This window comes from Oncorhynchus keta, unplaced genomic scaffold (genome assembly GCF_023373465.1).
Source record: "Oncorhynchus keta strain PuntledgeMale-10-30-2019 unplaced genomic scaffold, Oket_V2 Un_contig_30120_pilon_pilon, whole genome shotgun sequence".
Classification (NCBI taxonomy): domain Eukaryota; kingdom Metazoa; phylum Chordata; class Actinopteri; order Salmoniformes; family Salmonidae; genus Oncorhynchus; species Oncorhynchus keta.
This window is the reverse complement of record NW_026286901.1, coordinates 15,001-23,160: the sequence shown is the minus strand read 5'-3', so window position 1 is coordinate 23,160 and position 8,160 is coordinate 15,001. Positions and strand designations below refer to the sequence as shown.

General features: G+C 42.2%; 1 long non-coding RNA gene and 1 pseudogene across 1 annotated transcript; both read left to right on the top strand.

Moving 5' to 3' along the window:
- LOC127923586 (uncharacterized) lies at positions 1-904 on the top strand. The gene is made up of 3 exons (XR_008114781.1): positions 1-149; positions 185-359; positions 745-904. It is a non-coding gene; the product is annotated as an uncharacterized LOC127923586 (long non-coding RNA).
- Positions 905-3,264: 2,360 nt separating this feature from the next.
- The window catches only part of LOC127923585 (nuclear receptor ROR-alpha A-like), an 18,047-nt pseudogene continuing 13,151 nt past the window's right edge, over positions 3,265-8,160 (top strand).

Below are 8,160 nucleotides of genomic sequence, written 5' to 3'. Positions count from 1 at the left end.
TGCTGACTCTGAGGCCAGTGTCACTTCTTACATCATTTGTTGTTTAGCCAACATGAAGAGCCCCTAAACTACAGCCACATGTACAGTTGAAGTGGGAAGTTTACATACACTTAGGTTGGAGTCATTAAAACTAGTTTACATACACTTAGGTTGGAGTCATTAAAACTAGTTTACATACACTGAGGTTGGAGTCATTAAAACTAGTTTACATACACTTAGGTTGGAGTCATTAAAACTAGTTTACATACACTGAGGTTGGAGTCATTAACACTAGTTTACATACACTGAGGTTGGAGTCATTAAAACTAGTTTACATACACTTAGGTTGGAGTCATTAAAACTAGTTTACATACACTTAGGTTGGAGTCATTAAAACTAGTTTACATACACTTAGATTGGAGTCATTAAAACTAGTTTACATACACTCAGGTTGGAGTCATTAAAACTAGTTTACATACACTTAGGTTGGAGTCATTAAAACTAGTTTACATACACTTAGATTGGAGTCATTAAAACTAGTTTACATACACTTAGATTGGAGTCATTAAAACTAGTTTACATACACTTAGATTGGAGTCATTAAAACTAGTTTACATACACTGAGGTTGGAGTCATTAAAACTAGTTTACATACACTTAGGTTGGAGTCATTAAAACTAGTTTACATACACTTAGATTGGAGTCATTAAAACTAGTTTACATACACTTAGGTTGGAGTCATTAAAACTAGTTTACATACACTGAGGTTGGAGTCATTAAAACTAGTTTACATACACTTAGGTTGGAGTCATTAAAACTAGTTTACATACACTGAGGTTGGAGTCATTAAAACTAGTTTACATACACTTAGGTTGGAGTCATTAAAACTAGTTTACATACACTCAGGTTGGAGTCATTAAAACTAGTTTACATACACTTAGGTTGGAGTCATTAACTACTAGTTGACATACACTGAGGTTGGAGTCATTAAAGACTAGTTTACATACACTTAGGTTGGAGTCATTAAAACTAGTTTACATACAACTGAGGTTGGAGTCATTAAAACCTAGTTTACATACACTTAGGTTGGAGTCATTACAAACTAGTTTACATACACTTAGGTTGGAGTCATTAAAACTAGTTTACATACACTTAGGTTGGAGTCATTAAAACTAGTTTACATACACTGAGGTTGGAGTCATTAAAACTAGTTTACATACACTTAGGTTGAGTCATTAAAACTAGTTTACATACACTTAGGTTGGAGTCATTAAAACTAGTTTACATACACTTAGGTTGGAGTCATTAACACTGAGTTGACATACACTGAGGTTGGGTAGTCATTAAAACTAGTTTACATACACTTAGGTTGGAGTCATTAAAACTGGTTTACATACACTTAGGTTGGAGTCATTAAAACTAGTTTACATACACTGAGGTTGGAGTCAGTGCAAGTTCTACGGATTTACAATGTCTTGTAACGGACCAATAACCCAGTGTAGTGTTGTGTGGCATTCCTCCAATCCGTTTCTTGACCTTTCACCTCTTTATGTATTGTGAAAACCTGTATTACAGCCCTGTAATGTGTTGTTTCTGTTCAGCCTGTGTTCCCTGTGTTCCCGTGACCTGTAATCTGTGTTCCCTGTGTTCCGTGTTCCCTGTGTTCCCGCAATATGCTTCGTCTGTTTATAACGCTAGCCTGTGTTCCCTGTGTTCCCTGTGTTCCTGTAATACGCTTCGTCTGTTTATAACGCTAGCCTGTGTTCCCTGTGTTCCCTGTGTTCCCTGTGTTCCGTGTTCCCTGTGTTTCCTGCAATATGCTTCGTCTGTTTATAACGCTAGCCTGTGTTCCCTGTGTTCCCTGTGTTCCTGTAATACGCTTCGTCTGTTTATAACGCTAGCCTGTGTTCCCTGTGTTCCCTGTGTTCCCTGTGTTCCCTGTGTTCCCTGTGTTCCCTGTGTTCCTGCGATACGCTTCGTCTGTTTATAACGCTAGCCTGTGTTCCCTGTGTTCCCTGTGTTCCCTGTGTTCCCTGTGTTCCTGCGATGCGCTTCGTCTGTTTATAACGCTAGCCTGTGTTGTGTTCAGGCCTTCTATTGCATCACTGTGAAACCACTTACATAACAGCAACAAAACGCTGTGTGTGTGATTGTGTGTGGGTTCGTGTGTGTGCGTGATTGTGTTTATGTGTGTGTGGCAGCGCTGTAGAAACCGCCCCAAATCCTTAAGTGCGTCATTTGGTCCCTGACAGCTACAGTCAGAGTCGACACGTGTCTCTGACACATTCACCACAAGTATCTGGTCTCTAGCGAATGTTTTCTCAGACGATAACTTTATATCAGATATATCTATCGTCCAGTTACATTACAGTACCAACACCCTAAAGACACCAGTAGTGGTGGGAACACCTTCAATCTAACTGCTTCACAAAGAACATGGCAGGGTGTCTCATTAGATACTGCACTGCATTCAGAACCCATATCATACTGCACTGTATTCAGAACCCATATCATACTGCACTGTATTCAGAACCCAGATCATACTGCACTGTATTCAGAACCCATATCATACTGCACTGTATTCAGAACCTATATCATATCATACTGCACTGTATTCAGAACTCATATCATACTGCACTGTATTCAGAACCCATATCATACTGCACTGTATAGTCTAGAGCCCAATATATACCCAGCTGTAGTTACTACAGTCTAGAGCCCAAGATATACCCAGCTGTAGTTACTACAGTCTAGAGCCCATGATATACCCAGGTGTAGTTACTACAGTCTAGAGCCCAAGATATACCCAGCTGTAGTTACTACAGCCTAGAGCCCAGCTGTAGTTACTACAGTCTAGAGCCCAGCTGTAGTTACTACAGTCTAGAGCCCAAGATATACCCAGCTGTACTTACTACAGTCTAGAGCCCAGCTGTAGTTACTACAGTCTAGAGCCCAGCTGTAGTTACTACAGTCTAGAGCCCAGCTGTAGTTACTACAGTCTAGAGCCCAGCTGTAGTTACTACAGTCTAGAGCCCAGCTGTAGTTACTACAGTCTAGAGCCCAAGTTACTACAGTCTGGAACAGCTGTGGTGCTGCAGTCTAGGCCAGCTGTAGTTACTTTACGGTCCCACAGAGCCCAAGATATGCCCAGCTGTAGTTACTACAGTCTAGGCCAGGATATGCCAGCTGTAGTTGCACATTTCTAGAGCCCAGCTGTGGTTACTACGATACAGAACTAAGACCACCCAGCTGTAGTTACTGCAGTCTGGGCCAGGATATGCCCGGCATGGTTTGCCACGGTCTAGAGCCCAGCTGTGAAAGTTACTGGTCTGGGAGGCCCAAGATATACGGCTGGTACTGCAGTCTAGAGCCCAGGATATGCAGACGGTGAGTATCCCGGGAGTATTCAACTCTATATTACCAGACGGTAGAGTGTTAGGTTTTCAACCCTATATTACCAGACAGTGTGAGTGTTCAGGTATTCAACCCTATATTACCAGACAGTGAGAGTGTTCAGGTATTCAACCCTATATTACCAGACAGTGTGTGAGTGTTCAGGTATTCAACTCTATATTACCAGACAGTGTGAGTGTTCAGGTATTCAACCCTATATTACAGACAGTGAGAGTGTTCAGGTATTCCAACCCTATATTACCAGACAGTGAGAGTGTTCAGTTTTTCAACCCTATATTACCAGACAGTGACAGTGTTCAGTATTCAACCCTATATTACCAGAAAGTGAGAGTGTTCAGGTATTCAACCCTATATTACCAGACAGTGAGAGTGTTCAGTTTTTCAACCCTATATTGGTCCTTCTGTAGCTCAGTTGGTAGAGCATGGCGCTTGTAACGCCAGGGTAGTGGGTTCGATCCCGGGACCACCCATACGTAGAATGTATGCACACATGACTGTAAGTCGCTTTGATAAAAGCGTCTGCTAAATGGCATATGTTATGTTATGTAGTATCTAGGTATTCAACTCTATACAGTGAGAGTGTTCAGGTATTCAACCCTATATTACCAGACAGTGTGAGAGTGTTCATGTATTCATTCCTATATTACCAGACAGTGTCTGAGTGTTCAGGTATTCAACCCTATATTACCAGACAGTGTGAGAGTGTTCAGGTATTCAACCCTATATTACCAGACAGTGTCTGAGTGTTCAGGTATTCAACCCTATATTACCAGACAGTGTCTGAGTGTTCAGGTATTCAACTCTATATTACCAGACAGTGAGAGTGTTCAGGTATTCAACTCTATATTACCAGACAGTGTCTGAGTGTTCAGTATTCAACCTATATTACCAGACAGTGTCTGAGTGTTCAGGCATTCAACTCTATATTACCAGACAGTGAGAGTGTTCCGGTATTCAACTCTATATTACCAGACAGTGAGAGTGTTCAGGTATTCAACTCTATATTACCAGACAGTGAGAGTGTTCAGGTATTCAACTCTATATTACCAGACAGTGAGAGTGTTCAGGTATTCAACTCTATATTACCAGACAGTGTCTGAGTGTTCAGGTATTCAACTCTATATTACCAGACAGTGTGAGTGTTCAGGTATTCAACTCTATATTACCAGACAGTGAGAGTGTTCAGGTATTCAACCCTATATTACCAGACAGTGTGAGTGTTCAGGTATTCAACTCTATATTACCAGACAGTGTCTGAGTGTTCAGGTATTCAACTCTATTACCAGACAGTGAGAGTGTTCAGGTATTCAACCCTATATTACCAGACAGTGTGAGTGTTCAGGTATTCAACTCTATATTACCAGACAGTGTCTGAGTGTTCAGGTATTCAACTCTATATTACCAGACAGTGAGAGTGTTCAGGTATTCAACTCTATATTACCAGACAGTGAGAGTGTTCAGGTATTCAACTCTATATTACCAGACAGTGAGAGTGTTCAGGTATTTCAACTCTATATTACCAGACAGTGTGAGTGTTCAGGTATTCAACCCTATATTACCAGACAGTGAGAGTGTTCAGGTATTCAACTCTATATTACCAGATGGTGTGTGAGTGTTCAGGTATTCAACTCTATATTACCAGACAGTGAGAGTGTTCAGGTATTCAACTCTATATTACCAGATGGTGTGTGAGTGTTCAGGTATTCAACTCTATATTACCAGACAGTGAGAGTGTTCAGGTATTCAACTCTATATTACCAGACAGTGAGAGTGTTCAGGTATTCAACTCTATATTACCAGACAGTGTGAGAGTGTTCAGGTATTCAACCCTATATTACCAGACAGTGAGAGTGTTCAGGTATTCAACCCTATATTACCAGACAGTGAGAGTGTTCAGGTATTCAACTCTATATTACCAGACAGTGAGAGTGTTCAGGTATTCAACTCTATATTACCAGACAGTGTGAGAGTGTTCAGGTATTCAACCCTATATTACCAGACAGTGTCTGAGTGTTCAGGTATTCAACTCTATATTACCAGACAGTGAGAGTGTTCAGGTATTCAACGCTATATTACCAGACAGTGAGAGTGTTCAGTATTCAACTCTATATTACCAGACAGTGAGAGTGTTCAGGTATTCAACTCTATATTACCAGACAGTGAGAGTGTTCAGGTATTCAACTCTATATTACCAGACAGTGAGAGTGTTCAGGTATTCAACTCTATATTACCAGACAGTGTCTGAGTGTTCAGGTATTCAACTCTATATTACCAGACAGTGTGAGAGTGTTCAGGTATTCAACTCTATATTACCAGACAGTGAGAGTGTTCAGGTATTCAACCCTATATTACCAGACAGTGTGAGAGTGTTCAGGTATTCAACCCTATATTACCAGACAGTGGGAGTATCCAGGTATTCAACTCTATATTACCAGACAGTGAGAGTATCCAGGTATTCAACTCTATATTACCAGACAGTGAGAGAGTGTTCAGGTATTCAACTCTATATTACCAGACAGTGTCTGAGTGTTCAGGTATTCAACCCTATATTACCAGACAGTGTGAGTGTTCAGGCATTCAACTCTATATTACCAGACAGTGAGAGTGTTCAGGTATTCAACTCTATATTACCAGACAGTGAGAGTGTTCAGGTATTCAACTCTATATTACCAGACAGTGAGAGTGTTCAGGTATTCAACTCTATATTACCAGACAGTGTGAGTGTTCAGTATTCAATCCTATATTACCAGACAGTGAGAGTGTTCAGGTATTCAACTCTATATTACCAGACCAGAAAATAAGAATTTGTTCTTAACTGACTTGCCTAGTTAAATAAAGGTTAAATAATAAAATAAATAAAAAATATCCCGAACACAGATCAAATGGTACCCTATATCCTGATCAGAAGTAGTGCACTATGTAGGGAGTAGGGTTCTATACAGGCTTGTCTGGATACTTGGGACACAGCTACACAGAACAGTCTTAGTTAGTAGCTAATGCTTAAGGAACTACAGCTGGACCCAGGCGTATTGCTCTACAACACAGGCTGATTTAGATCCAGGCTTAGTGCTCTACAACACAGGCTGATTAGACCCAGGCTTAGTGCTCAACAACACAGGCTGATTAGATACAGGCTTAGTGCTCTACAACACAGGCTGACTAGACCCAGGCTTAATGCTCTACAACACAGGCTGATTAGACCCAGGCTTAGTGCTCTACAACACAGGCTGATTAGATCCAGGCTTAGTGCTCTACAACACAGGCTGACTAGACCCAGGCTTAGTGCTCTACAACACAGGCTGATTAGATCCAGGCTTAGTGCTCTACAACACAGGCTGATTAGATCCAGGCTTAGTGCTCTACAACACAGGCTGATTAGATCCAGGCTTAGTGCTCAACAACACAGGCTGATTAGATCCAGGCTTAGTGCTCTACAACACAGGCTGATTAGATCCAGGCTTAGTGCTCTACAACACAGGCTGATTAGATCCAGGCTTAGTGCTCTACAACACAGGCTGATTAGATCCAGGCTTAGTGCTCAACAACACAGGCTGATTAGATCCAGGCTTAGTGCTCAACAACACAGGCTGATTAGACCCAGGCTTAGTGCTCAACAACACAGGCTGACTAGACCCAGGCTTAGTGCTCAACAACACAGGCTGATTAGACCCAGGCTTAGTGCTCTACAACACAGACTGATTTAGATCCAGGCTTAGTGCTCTACAACACAGACTGATTAGACCCAGGCTTAGTGCTCAATAACACAGGCTGATTAGACCCAGGCTTAGTGCTCAACAACACAGGCTGATTAGATCCAGGCTTAGTGCTCTACAACACAGGCTGATTTAGATCCAGGCTTAGTGCTCAACAACACAGGCTGATTAGACCCAGGCTTAGTGCTCAACAACACAGACTGACTAGATCCAGGCTTAGTGCTCTACAACACAGACTGATTAGACCCAGGCTTAGTGCTCTACAACACAGGCTGATTGGGCCAGGCTTAGTGCTCCTACAACACAGGCCCAGTTAGACCCAGGCTTAGTGCTCAACAACACAGGATGATTAGATCCAGGCTTAGTGCTCAACAACACAGGCTGATTAGACCCAGGCTTAGTGCTGAACAACACAGGCTGATTAGACCCAGGCTTAAGCTCAACAACACAGGCTGATTAGACCCAGGCTTAGTGCTCAACAACACAGGCTGATTGGATCCAGGCTTAGTGCTCAACAACACAGGCTGATTAGACCCAGGCTTAGTGCTCAACAACACAGACTGTTTAGACCCAGGCTTAGTGCTCAACAACACAGGCTGATTAGACCCAGGCTTAGTGCTCTACAACACAGGCTGATTAGACCCAGGCTCAGTGCTCTACAACACAGGCTGATTAGACCCAGGCTTAGTGCTCAACAACACAGGATGATTAGATCCAGGCTTAGTGCTCTACAACACAGGCTGATTAGATGCAGGCTTAGTGCTCAACAACACAGGCTGATTAGACTCAGGCTTAGTGCCGGCAACACAGGATGATTAGATCCAGGCTTAGTGCTCTACAACACAGGCTGATTAGACCCAGGGTTAGTGCTCAACAACACAGGCTGATTAGATGCAGGCTTAGTGCTCAACAACACAGGCTGATTAGACCCAGGCTTAGTGCTCAACAACACAGGATGATTAGATCCAGGCTTAGTGCTCTACAACACAGGCTGATTAGATGCAGGCTTAGTGCTCAACAACACAGGCTGATTAGACCCAGGTTTAGTGCTCAAC